This window comes from Zonotrichia leucophrys, chromosome 6 (assembly GCF_028769735.1).
Source record: "Zonotrichia leucophrys gambelii isolate GWCS_2022_RI chromosome 6, RI_Zleu_2.0, whole genome shotgun sequence".
NCBI classification, from domain to species: Eukaryota; Metazoa; Chordata; class Aves; order Passeriformes; family Passerellidae; genus Zonotrichia; species Zonotrichia leucophrys.
Genome location: NC_088176.1, coordinates 18,406,069 through 18,420,452, shown reverse-complemented (window position 1 = coordinate 18,420,452; position 14,384 = coordinate 18,406,069). Strand labels below are relative to the sequence as shown.

Genomic DNA, 14,384 nt, shown 5'->3' with positions numbered 1-14,384 from the left:
ATTTTAACAGCAGAGCTAGAGGGGCAGGGATCATGCTTGAGTTTGCTTGGACAGGGAGAGGGAGGAAGAGCAGCTCTCCAAGCTGAGTGTGCTACCCGGAGGCGCAGGGAGCAAAGCTCACACAGGTAAGTTTACTAAACTGCCAACCCCCCATACTGGATGGAATTGCCTGAGGAGTCATCCTAAAAACACTTGAATGCTGCAGCTTTGGCTAAAAACAGAAAATAGCCTGCATTTGGCTCTTGTCATTCATATAAACCTGTAACAGTTGAAAGATGTATCACATGAGCTGTTCCTTTCCTAAGACTATTACAGATTAATATAATCAAAATCCCTCACTAGGGATTGTGAATTCACTGGGAGGACTACACACACTTTATCCTTCTTCTACTAATGTAACAGGGAAGCATTACACATAGGAAAGATAGTGATAGACATAAATTAGCCAAAATTGGCAATGCTCATCTGAAAGGCAGGCATAACTAACCATACTTTTTATTAGATTAGTGAAGTTAAAATAAATAAAAAGCTTTTTGAAACATGTAATATCATTGAGTGTTTATTTGGAATGTAATTTGCCATAAATGAGACACAATCAATTGTGTTTAAAGAACAGATTAGAAAGGAATTAACACAGCAGGGACTATATTAAACAGGGCAACTGAATGATGCACTGTTCCTCTGTTTCCATAACATAACAACTTTTTGTTTGTCTGGTTCTGAATCTGAAAAAGCAAAAAACAGAGACTAGATAAATGGCCTGTGTATTATGTTGTTTAATAATTTGGAAATAGTATATCTTAGCACTTAGTGCATACCCTTAATTTATATTGCACACATTTTTTATTTAACATTTAATTGGAAGTTTTGAAGATAGAACCAGACCATTCAGCATATTTCATGGAATCAAAAACCTAAAAAGCTTGGCTGATTTCCACTAGACTCCACAGGAATACTGCAGTTGTGTAAAATGAAAACAGGATCAAGTATTTTGACTGGTTTTGATTAAACAATAGGGGGGAAAAAAAAAGTTCCAAGGCACTTTATATGGAGAATGACAGTTCACTATCCTCTTTTCACTGAGGGGGAAAGACTTATCAAAGGTTGTAGAGAAAATGATGAACAAAACCAAAAATATAAGCAAGGCCTGCTGCATCCCAAACACACACTCCATCTGCTGCCTGATGCTGTTTGCCCATTCGAGTGCTCAGCCAAGTTCAAGAGCTTTACTGACACGTGGGCAGGATTTGTGCTACTCCCAGAGAGGCCAAGACAGCACCACAGAGCACGCATGAGAGCTTTAAAGGCAACACCTCCGTAACTTTCAGGCATCACTTACTTTAAAAGTAAAATGTATCAGTGTGCATAAACTGGCAACAAGGATACTTCCTTACTGGAGGACAAATGGGAACATGAGATTTACTAGCATTATTGAATCCCAGCACAAAGAGGAAACACAGAACCTCCTCAGATGCTCCCCACACCTGCTTAGTTACATCCTCTAAAAGAGCCAAGCCAGAGGGAATATAAACATGGGCTGAGATGGGATTATCAAACCACAATAAACAAGGCAGGAAGGGAAGGTATTTTCCCAAGAAAACACAGAGAAAGGAAATCCAGAGAACATTAGGCTTCAATGAAAATATGCCAGGTAATATGTAATGGAGCAAAAGTGAAGGAGTTCTGCTCTGTGTCTCCCCTTGAAAAGGGTTCTGGGTTTGCAGGCAAGGACAAGTTGTGACTATAAAGAGAACACGGAAAATTATTGGAAAACACAGTTAACCCTCTCTGATGATGGCAAACAAGTCAAACCAGTTTTTTTTGCAGGTATTTCAAGGACAGCATGTGTTAGAATTCTTTGAAAGAGCTCAAACAGTAGATATAATCCAACTGTGTATTCAAAGATGATGTGAAACAGCTCTCCTCTGGTAAAGAAGCCTGGCAGACGCTCTAATAAAGCCTGCCTTTGTTCAAGGGTGGCTTAGAGAAAGCTGTAAACTAAACCCAGATGCCACCCTGTCGCATCCCCAATCGGCTGGGTCCCTAATAATGCACACAACTCAAATTCTGTCTGTATCAACCCAAAGCACTTTAACTCCACAGGGCTAATTAAAGGATAAAGTTACGTGAATGAACAGACCATCTGCAGTACTGAGTACAAACAGACAAGCATGCCAGAAAAGCAGTGCCACTCAAAGCCAACACAAAGCAAGTTATGACAAGTTCCACAGGATATCTCACAGCTAAATTAACTCCACGTCCTACCTGATTCAAAGGTGAGGAGTTGGGCACTTGCAAAGTGGGATCCAAACTTGAAGCACATCAAATTGGGGGCCTGTCAAAAAGGAAGAAGTGCTAAGGCAATGAGACTGCCCCTAAATGGTCCCTTTTGTTCAGGATTCCAGTTAGATGTTTAGGCTGTACCTCACACAAAATGAGAACTCCTCATTACTACAGCATCTCCATCCAACAGCAGAGTACACTTGCCCAGAAGGTGCCAGGTAGGAGCTCAGCTTCCTCCTTTACTGTGTTTTATTTGGTTCGCAACTTCCTGCAAAGCTGCCTGGGGCACATGGGGATGCCAAGACAGAGGACAGCTTGAAGCTCAGTTGTTACTCTTATCTATAGCCACAGTGGTTCCTAAAAGATGGATTCCAGCCATACTGCCATTGCAGAGAGTCTTCAGAAACAAACGCCATTTCAAAATACAAAAGAGGTCAAAATCCTGGCTGCAGACCCCTCAGATGATCTTAGCTCAGTGAAGCAAAGATTTTATCCACTCAGGTAGTCCAGCTTTGCTTTCTGCAGGATAGGCAAAACAGTAACTAAAAATGCCTGCAGACACCTGGAACCACACCACCTATATCCTCATTATGTTGCTAGAACCACGAAGCTGCAGCAAAATCAGCCAGCCAGATTCAGAGAACACAGGACAGTCTCTCAAGGTAGGTGAGAAGTACAAAAGGAAGGAAAAGCATGTACATGACTTGGGCCTGGTGGCTGGGGCATTCCCTTGAACAGTCCATCTGACAGAGGCAGAAAATTAGTTCTGGGTTACGAGCAGGAAGTACTTGGTGTTAAGGAAACCTTCCAGTCTGACCATTCACATGACTCTGGCAGCTGCACTCCCAACACCAGAGACTTTCACGGCTGGGACTGAAGCCCCTTCAAAGCAGGAGGCTCCTGTGAGCCTATGAAACCCCTGCTTGACTCCCTGCACACCCCATCACACAGTCTGGCCACATTTGCTTACTGGTTTGTCCCCAGGTTTCCCAGGGCAGCGTCTCAGATGTCTTGTTCCACAAAACCATTTGTTCACAGTGCAGTAACACAGCAGCCTGAGCTGGTGCCTCTGAGGAGCACCCCCAAATAGGGACTCCCTGGGATTTTATCCCATCACAGTCTACCTGCACACAAATCTCACTCTTCATCCTGAGTCCCCTGCTCCAGCTGTGTGTCCCAGTGTCCATTCACCCATCTCACTGGCACTATTCATCTTCATGCCCTTTGATGTCCAAGAGGTTGGCAATTCATGGCCTCTTGTCTCAGGCTCTCACCCAGAGCTCAATCTGCATCTGAACTACCTGCACCAGATGTATCTCTCAACAATGGGAAGGGACAACTACAATAAGAAAGCCCAGTATAACAGAAGTAGGTAGAAACCACTCAGAATTCCTGCTTTAATCATCCACCCTGTCAAGACCTCAGCTTCCCAAGTGACAGCAAGAATGTGAGACAAACCAAATGATCTTGCTGGGTTGTTAGGGTGTCAAGTGCCATTGGAAGAATGTAGATGGAAGTCCTTCCTCACCTGCCCCCTACTGCAGCCCTCTGCCCATTACATCTTCCAAAATAAAGGCTAAACTACTCTTTGCCAAAGATTCACAGCTGAAAAGGGGCAAATAAGCACAAATAATTTACTTTCTGTGGTTTGGTACCTACCTATAAACATGCTATCTGAACAGCAGATTCTCTTAGGTCATTTATACTTCAGAAAGTATTCCCCTGCTACACAGGGTATGCTGGACAGCTTCAACAGAAGCTCTGGAGCTGTAGTGGCACTGGCTGCAGATGTACACAGGCCTTACCAAAAGAAATGCATCCCAAGGATGCATATAAGTGTGTACAGATGCTTTGTATTACTCAGAAGGGGAAAAATACACCAGCCACATAGGTCAGTTGCTTTCCTGTTTAAAGTACAATAGGTATTCTGGATTAAAATAATATGTCTTTATATGCATGAAAGATATGCCCTGGAACCTGTGGCAAAGGGAAGAGGATAGTCACTAACAGAAGGCAATTGCAAAGAATTTCACCTGTGAGTTGTTCTGGTCTGCCCCAAGGCTTCTTAACTTCTCAACTGCCCTAGCCCACAGCAGTGACTGTGAGCAGCATCAGCTATGTCAGTGCTCTGACAGTCTGTAGCAGGGTGGACAGGTTAAAAATAAAGCAAGAGATCACTGATGTCCACATAAAACAGACACTGAAGCACCATCCACTGCTGTGACAATCCTGCCATGGGATAAATCAGTCTGTAGAACTGCAGGGCACCTTCCAGATGTAGGCTGAGAATTCTGCTCTGAGACTCTGGATCGCTGCCATGCAATCTGGTCTTCTGAAACTTCCCCTCTATGCAGCACAAAGCCTGACCAACCCAGGAAGGAATGCAAACTCCCTGAGGAAATTTGCTGCTAGATGGTGTAACATCTTCATCAGCTGGCTTACTTGCTCATAATAAGACTTAAAACAATCTTTTAATGCAGATTTGGAATCTTTGTCTGCTGGAGGTCTTGATATGGAATCTCAAAGCTCCATTAAAAAAAACTCCTTTGGTTTTGTGTTTTTGTCATTGCTCTGAAGGTAACAAAAGCCCTCATCCAGTGATTTTAGTATATTCCTGTGTGCATCTTAACTTTTCCTAGCTACTTTGACATTTCAGATGGATATAGCTTATGTCTACGTTCTGTACACTACATTTTCCATATCTGCAAATATTTCAATCCAATCAGCTTGTGTTGGCTCCAGTTTGAAGCTTTGATTTATTTCATTTTGAGCTTGTTTGGACTCTTCCCCTACTAATGTATGTTATGTAATGCTCTTCTAGAGATGACAGATGTGCATTTTCAAAAAGAGGATCCTGCATCTGCGTTTCAGTTTAGTTTACTGTAGCTTAATCAGTACTTTGTTAACAGCAGTATTTAAGAGATGTTATCAAGCCTCATGCACTTCACATGCATTTGTTAACTTGACAAACAAATCTAATCAACAGAGCTTAAGGGAGAGGAACTAACACTTCCTTTCCTGCAGTACCTTTCACATTTCACTTCTAATGTTGTACTAACCTTGAAAAGGGTCCTTGTATTCAGACCAGGCAGATATAATTCTGGATTATTGCTATTTTCAGCTTTGAGTCTGCCCATGCATCTTGCACTGTTTACCAGCTTAAACTGTAACTTCTCCCTTTATTATCTCAATTCCTCCTTTCCACCACCAGCTAGTGCCCCCCAGCTAATCAGCTTCATTAAGTTCAAATATATTTTTAAATCATGTTATTGAGTAGTTGAAATCAAAAGAAAGACTTAGAAAGACGACAAGAGTTTCTTCTGCAAGTTCCCCATCTTCCCTTTGAAAGTTTCTCAATATACAGGAATATAAAGGTGTAGACTACACATAACCCACAGAGAGACCGAGCTATCTGGCAGCTCTGGCTAAGTCCTCTCCAAATAAGAATACAGTTATTTTAATGAAAGTAATACAGCTAGACAAGCAAGCAGTTAAACTACAGTCTCAGTAAATAATGGTCCCAAAGCTTTTAGCAACCCCTTCCCATGATTTCAATGGAAGCTGAGCAGCATCTGGACCCTGAAAAACAAGTTCCTTAAAAACTGTTCCCTTCAAATTAAATCAGCTGATCAATGCAATTATGAACTAGCTTGGTTAGCATTCAAGAAAACAAATGTCACTTCCCTCTGTTACAATAACACAATAGTACAGTCACTACAGTCCCCTGAGAAACAAATAAATTACTTCTGTCTGCTCCTGTTACTAATAGCAATTTACCTGCATCAGAAGCATCACTAATCAATCCTGATGTCCTGTGGAAAAAACCAAAGCTCCACACACACCTGGGGCAGTAAGCTCCTTCTACAGATGCAAAACTTCTTTAGCATCAGCAATCTGCTGGTTCACAGACATTTTTAAGAAACTCCCTTTGTATATTTTTTATGAAACAGATCATAATAACATCAGTAACAATCTCTGGGACAGTCTTAAACTACAACAAGCAAAAAGAAAAAGAAGTAAAGCAAGCGTTTGATTCTCTACATTGGAAAGTCCTAATGATGGAGGCCAGGGAGAAGTAATAGCCAGGACTCCTGTTTTCTCAGCCAGCAAATTCCTCTACTAGCTCCATTGAATTCCCAAATCTGTTTGCAAAAGGGGGTGCCATTCACTCTCTTGCCTCAATAATCACCATTTCTCCTCAGCCCTTCACATTAAAGACAGCTTGCTTCTGAACAGAGCAAGCCTGGCACATGAATCCCACTCACAGCAAACTGATCTTCACAGCTTTGTGCAAGCAGGACATGACACCACAGCCTGTCTGGGGCTTGCCTTATCACTTTTAGCCATGATCCCATCAACTCCCAGCACGAGTAGAGACTGGCTTCCTGGGAAATGAATGCCTCTCTCCAGAAGAGGTATTCTTCCCTCTGATTGGGCACTGAAGCCACCCTGCAGATCAAAAATTAGGATGTCTTCACCACACAACTTTAAATTTTTCCAGAAGATATGGATGAAGACTTGCTTCGTTACAATGCTCATTGTCAGAGAAGAACATGCCACAGTATTATACTCATTCCTACAGCTTCTGAGAAGAGCTGTCCTTCCCTTTTCACTGCATGTCCAAAAGTGATGCACAGCAGTAACCTACATGGATTCCAGTGTGAACACAGCTTTGGGACTGGCTCACCAAGACCGCTGCAGCTGGCTGACTGCAATTGCAGATCATCCCGCAATCATCACAGAAGGGTCCACAGTACAGCTACTGAATACAAAACCTCTCCCCTCACTCATGTGCAAATGCCAAACCCCACAAAACTGTGACATGCCTCAGAAGGACAGCAAGTGATATCAGGCACATGGAAACACCCCAGACCTCCAGAGTAACTCCAAATCTATGGGGAAAAAAGCACTCCATGAGACAATTGATATTTTTAAAAAGAAAATGTAATGAAGATTATAATCCAATGGAAGAAGAGACATACTAATACATATATAGACCAGAGAGAGGAATTTGCATCAATTGCTTGCAGGTAAATTTCTAGTCTAGTACACAAGTCCACATGATACAATGTAACACCTATAGATAATTTATAATCCTTTCCCATTCTTCATTATAACCGTTTTGGCACTCATAAAACTCTAAATCAGTTCTGAAATCCAAGGAAAAATTGCACTGTATTTTTATCTTCAAAATTATTAAAGATTATTTAAAAAATGCATACACTTACATTGAAGACAACAAAAGCCTGGGTCTCTCAATCAGAATAAATATTTACAATGCAAGACAATGATGAAACAGAACAGTCTAACCATTGTTCAGTGAGGACATTGCTCACATTCTATATTGTACAGCGATAACAATGCATTTTTATGAAAATTGTGTGCTACATCACTAATTTTTCTTTACATCAGAGACAAACAGTTGTAAAAGCCATTTACAAACAACAGGCACCTAATCAACATTCTTCACTTTTCTTTAACTGCTACCAGGCAAAACACTCATCTTAAGGCAGAGTAAAAAGAATATACTATTGATTATATGTTTTGAAGAAATGTGAAATCATTCCTTCTTTGTCTTTGACTAAGAAATTTCCAAAGCCATGCACATAAGAATGTATTTCTTTTGAATGATTTACAAGTTAAATGTCAGGTAACTCTTAATTTATAGGTTCAAGTTACAACATGTTTTTGCGGCGGAAGCATTAACAAAATCTAGATTTCTGGATCACTATGACAAGCCTTTAAACTCTGAAGAAACACCTATAAACCACATTCTTTAGGACTCGCTCAAAGCAACTGGAGAGCCCAAAACCAGAGTCTGCAGAAGTTCAAATGCAGAGCAAAAAGAGCAATGTACCAAAAATCCTGTATACCTAATTCTTCTGCTAACTTGCATGTCACAGATGAGTTGAATTTCAACCATAAATTCTCACATTTTAAAGTAACCTGATTTCTGATGCCAAACTCACTACCAGAAATCATTTGCAATCCCCCAGATTTAAAAATTCTAAATACATGTTAAATACAGAGAAATACCATGAGTCAATAAAGTATAACAGATTTCAGTGAGAACTTTTTATTGAGGAATATACTCAGGCATAGTATGTTTCCTTAAAGGCTTTAAATTTCTATCTTTTTCCATTCTGATACCTTCTCTGTACATTTGCTACGTCCAGGAATCCCCTGAGCAAAAGGCAGTGTGGGAAGGACCAACACTGGGACGTGCATGAGGACTTTCCTCCAGGCAGAACAGCGTGCTCAGGGAGTAGAGTGCACACCTCACTGACACTGCTGCCCATCTTTATTTCAAGCATCACCAACACAGAGGTGTGCTCACTGGCTGTGGTTCAAGAAGGCAAATCATTGAAGTTCTTTGGTTTAGCCACTTCTGTGCAATGGAAGGATAACAGTGCTTCCACTTCCCATTTCCTGGCTGTTCCAGCCACACAGCTAGCTTTTGTGGGTGGTATTGTTCCTTACCATGGCAATGTACAGTACCTGGCACAACCAACAGCACAGACTGAAGCCGTACAGTAAGACAAGCAATAACAGCACTACTCATCTGAGTCAGTCTCTCAGTTTCACACCTGCACTGTCACCAAAAATTGCCAGATCTTGATTTGAGAAAGTTGCTCGGCAGACAAACACGGTATTTCTCATAGACTTCAACATGAAAACTATGCCTATAGTTTAAGAACCTCTGTGTCACAGCATTATCATTAAAAAGTAAGGCTGTATAAAGCCCACAGACAGAGTCCAGTTCTGTGAACTGAACTAAATCCCTTCCAGTGCCAGAACAAGACAGCCTCTTCCAGTTGCAACCTTATCATGGGATTTGCTGGGTAGTTAAAAAGTCTGCATGTGTCTATCATATTTTAAGTGTCCCTGGTGTAGTTTCAAGGCCAGACAACTGTTTCCAGATGGCTGACAAGCAGTCAGAGCCCAGCTCGCTGTGCCAGAGCCGACACGGACACGCGCTGGCAGCGCGTCCCTTGGCGCGGGTGTATTGCACACCAGCCTGCTGGCACGTGCGCGCTGCTTCTGACCGTCCTGCCCCACAACAGCGCTCTGTGCCACACGAAGGGACTGGCACTACTGAAACCCACAGACAAGGCATTCTTACCACACTCTATAAAGAGCCATTCATCCCCACTGTACCTAAAATAGCCACTGGATGCAATCATGAGATGAATACGTGACTGTGGATTCTTTTAAATCACTGCCTTCTTGCATAGACAAGGAAACAGTGTCCAGCAGTTGCATCCTCACCCGTTGTCCCTGTTCTCAATTCAGCAATAAAGTGTTGACCCTTTCTGTCCCACCCAGTATTAGTCCCTTCATTTCTAAAAGCATTCAGAAGTTTAGAGATTTTATGAGAAATTGAGAGAAACAGCAAAAAACTCCACCAATCCATTCCTATGCACTTGCAAGCCCTGTATAGAATCCTATTAAAGCAAACCCATCACAGCTTTCTACCGCCAGAATTACAGCAGTAAAGTCCAGCTATCATCCACTAGCTGCTCGTTGCCAGCCAAACACAGACACTGCAGAAAGCCACTGAAACAGAGTGAAGCACCCAGGTACAGAAAATGGTGCTTACTAATGAGAAACACTCAGAACTGCACAGGTCTGTTCCCTGCTGCTGGAGAACAGGCTAACTTGCAGTGCCCTTCTGACCTACTCTTAAATGATTACCAGTTTTTACTCCAGCATGTGTTTTAAAGCAATCTCCAAGTGTCTAGTAAGGGAGAGGGGAGGCCCAAGCCAGCAGACAGCAAAATTCTGTGGGACAAAAGGTGGTTGTGAAGGAACATGGTGATAACTGGAGCAATACAATGGAATGGATACTGAGATGCTGTTGCGTATCTACAAGGCAGTAAAAGAAGCTGCTATATGAAGATCTCCAAAAAGGAAAATAAAATTCAGGAGCATGGCCACATCACTTATGCCAACTGACATGTCACATTCTTCAACTCAATCACATTTAGAAGTGGCTTTTCTGTCTTTTCCCCAAGGACACGGTCTTTGCTTTAAATTAGTTTAAACAGGAGCCGGTGAGATGAGTCAAATGTGCTAAACAAGGCCAGTGCAACTCTGGTGCATACGAGCACTACTGTAAAACCTGAAACACTCATGAAGATAAAACCTGAAAGAAACAGTAGTTTTGATCAGGTATCTGTTGAAACTGAAAGCTAGAAGGAAAAATTTATTTATTTATCAAGCTAAAATATTATTAGTCCTCATGGAAAATCTACTGCTGGAGAAAAAGGCAAGCATCGAACCTGTTGAATTTCACATCAACAGCGTCCTTCACTGCAAGAGAGAAAAACTCACAGAACTCCACCCTAATCTCCTCCATGTTTTCCAGGACCCATACCTGCTGACTTTCTGGTTTCCTTCTCTAAGTAGCTACAATTACAATTACAATCAGGGACATTTGCTCTCCCAAAGAGCAGATGAAAAATAACTACAGACAAATAATTTGAACATCTACAGAGTTAGGTTAATGGAGAGATAACTATGTATTTCTCTATTAATCATATTAAATGGCAAATGCAAGTTTGTTTTTTCTTTCTCAATTGAAAAAAAGAAAACTACCTCCTGTTCCCCATGCAGCAGAAGTTACAAAGTCAAGACAAAAATCTCCTCCATTTTCTGCTCACTTAAAACAGTTGGCTTGTTCAATTCCAGATAGTCCCATCTTTAGCACAGGCTCCCACACATGGGCTGTACAGCACATCAAGATGTTCACAAGGTATATAAAGCCTAAAGATGTCTTCTGCTATTTCTGAAATGACCAAAACACTGCTGCTTTCCTCTGGAGGACCCAGTCATTCCCCTCAGTCTCTGGGCTGTACATGCAGCAGCACTGTGCCTGGGAACAGGCCCGCTCCCCTCGGCGTCACAAGTGACCTTGTGCCTGGCACGGTGCTTCCCCACGGGCTGTGCTCTCTCTGGAAGAGGCACAAAGCCTTGAGCTCAGAGGAAGTTTCACTCCCTGTTTTTCAGGGACACATGCTATTCAGTGAATGGCATTACCTGGCAACATTACCACTATCTTACAAAGAAATAATCTGGTACAAGCTCACATCCCCTACATTTCCTGCAGTTGTTAGAAGTTTCACATCTCAGCAAGGCCAGCTGATCTCCCACTGCCTTACTACAGACAACAGAAGTCAACTTAAGAAATTAAATCCACAAGTGGCTAAAAAGTACTCAGATCCCAATCTAAGGAGATGTGAAATACCTCAGCTGAAAAGGCTCCCTCTTCCTTGCTGTGCTGCTTCTTCAGCAAATAGACATAGGTGTCTTAAAATGTTCAACCTAACAGCTTCAAGCAGGAATCAACAATGCAACATATATATAATGTTCTTCCTGTGCTCATGGATTGGGTTTTCTGGGGTAGGTGAGGTTTTTTTACAGGAAAAATAAAATCTCTAGGAAGCAGATGCCCACCAAGGAGGGCATCTTCTTTTCCTAAAAAGAAGACACTGCTGGAAAAACTGTACCCTACCGTATTTAGCTAGGGTAAAGGCTCAGCATAAATGAAGAGCAAAGTTGCTACCATCAGTGTCAGAACAGCTGGTCTCCCCCTAGAATTACCTCTCCAAACACTGATTCTTTCCAGACTGGCAAAACCACTTCAGTCTCTGATCTTGTCCTATACGCAGGTTATGAATTAGAAGAATTCTCTAATTAGAGATCACCAGTGGAATTAGAAGGTAAATTATTTTTAGCAATTGTCTGATTGAGCTGGAGCTGCACTCAGTTGCAAATTAGTTACTGCTTTTTCTAAGACTACATTTTACACTTGAATTTCCAATACAATATTTAGTATCTCTTCAAAAGCCATCATCTACTAGCAAAGATGAAGCAGCTATCATACACCTAAGAAAGTACTTAACATCTTCAAGTTTCTCACTCTAAGCCTAGAAAGAACAGCTAGGGGAGATGAAGAAATCTCGAAAGGCAGAGCCATCTTCACACTCCAGTGGTGAAGGCATTTGCAAGCTGGAGTGACCCATCCCTCTGCAAGCTGTCATGCTGGAGTGGCATCTTTTCGAGAAGGGGTCGTAGAAGGCCCAGAGACAGTGAAACACAATGTTTTTATTGCTCACCAAGTTAAAGCATGACTTAGCCTGCTAGTGATTTTTTTTTCTTTTTTGGCACATTACAACAGAGGAAGAAACAGAGGCCAGCAAAAGAAAGGCTTGGCTCAGAAACTTGCCAACTGTCCTTGACTCAGAGGGGTCGCTGGACACGGGGAATAAACAGCACCTCAGAAAAGCAGGCCTGTGCTGCAGTGTGTCCATGCTACTGGCCTTGGTGGGATGCACTGTGTACAGGCAAGTTGCTTTCCACTCCCATTCCCTGCTGACAAGAGTTATTTTCAGACTTGAAACCCAACAGTTTCATCATCTTATTAAATTGCCAGTTCCTGGCTCAGATGTCTCTCATATGCATTAGTGAGATTACATCAACCACAAAGACCTGCCCATGAGCCACACAGGATATAGCTCAAAAGCAATCACTCAGAGGTTGGATCATCAGCTCTCTGAGTTTCTCTTTCCTCATTCATAGAAGCAGCAATGTGAACTGGGTGACAAGGGATAAGTGTATGCTTTGTAGTGTCATGTGGAAAGGGAGATAACACCAGAGCATCAGGATGCAACTGGAAAACATGCCTGCCTTGAGTAGAGCATCTACCCTGAAGCAGAACCATTCCTGCAGCCTCCTCCCACAAGGCACAGACAGCAAAGACAGGCTAACCAAACTCATGCAGGTCTTACAGAGCACAGAACCTTAATGCAGCAGCTAATGAGGACTTGAAAAGACAGCTGACACGCAGCCAAGCAGCACGATGCCTGCAGGGCATCACAGCCCTACCAAGTCTCTGCAAAACACCTGGAGTTCTGCACAGTGAGAACATGCCAACTAAAAAACTTCCCAGTGGCAAAGATGGATGAGACAGACTGAACACGAGTCCAAGCTGACAAGTAGAGCTCAAGTAGACAGAAAGCAAACAATCATAACAAATATCTAACAAGACACAATGAAAGATCACAGCCAAGAATAAAATGCATGAGGTATCTAATTCCCTCTCTATATAAGGAACTGATCCTGCATTCTTTGCTCTCAGGCTGCTGGACCACATGATGCCATGCTTGCCAGGGTATCACTAACAAAGGAAAGTGAGTGAGAAATTGTATCTTGAATCACACATGTTCAACTGCAACTGAGCTGGGATCCTTGCCCTGTGGTTGGAGAAGCTGATACCAACACCACCAGTAAATAAAAGCCTAGGTCTGGGGCAGATACAAGTGCTTCAGGGTCCCCAGAACACCAGACACTCACCATGGGAGATCCTGGGAAGAAAAACACCACCAAAAGACTGAAAAGCACATGTCAGATTTACCCTACTGCCTTTGGTATGTAAATATACAGAGGAGATGCTTCCACACTTCACTAGCAGCATCTCAAATGCAGCCTTACTGAGCAGGGGTAAAATGCAAGGAGCACTTAGGCAGGCTTAGTACCAGGCACAGGGCTCTGGCAGGGCCATCTCCTGCTGCTTTGAAACTGCAGGTCTAATACATCACTTGCACACTGCCTCACTAGAGACAAAGCCACACATTTCATTTAGGAAAGTAATCAGATGGATTAGGAAAGGTCAAAGAATAATAATTTTGAACTTTTTGCCATTTGGAAATTACAATAGTGTTGCAAGTTCTCCATGCTTTCCCTGGAAAACATCACAGGGCAGTTTCCCTACACTTCCAGGATGGCACATAAAAAGACACTTATCTCTAAAAGGTCTCAGGAACTGCAGAGCTCTGCAGGTATACTAGAGCAGGACTCCTTTTCATACCCTGCCAAAGCATGCAGCAGCACACACAGAACAATACAGAGAGCTTTCAAGCCTTGCTATTTTGCAATGATTGGTGAGAACTTCTGCAACATCAGAAACACTCAACTTGAGCAGTCTCAGTACGAGCTATCCTCCCCTGTCAGGTCTGACCCTAAGATAAAGGGTGCAAAATAGATGAACATTGCTGTCAAAATAATCACAGAAACAACATACATGCCCCACACAAAGGAAC

At 42.4% G+C, this 14,384-nt stretch overlaps 1 protein-coding gene across 3 annotated transcripts in view; it reads right to left on the bottom strand.

The window, feature by feature from the left end:
- MARCHF8 (membrane associated ring-CH-type finger 8) overlaps positions 1-14,384 on the bottom strand; it is an 88,149-nt gene that overhangs the window by 66,777 nt on the left and 6,988 nt on the right. Inside the window, exon 2 of one of the 3 annotated variants that reach the window (XM_064716805.1) lies at positions 2,266-2,335. The exons of the other annotated variants lie outside the window; for them this stretch is intronic. The gene's annotated coding sequence lies outside the window, so the exon portion shown is untranslated. The remainder of the gene's footprint in view (positions 1-2,265; positions 2,336-14,384) is intronic. 3 annotated transcript variants of the gene reach the window in all.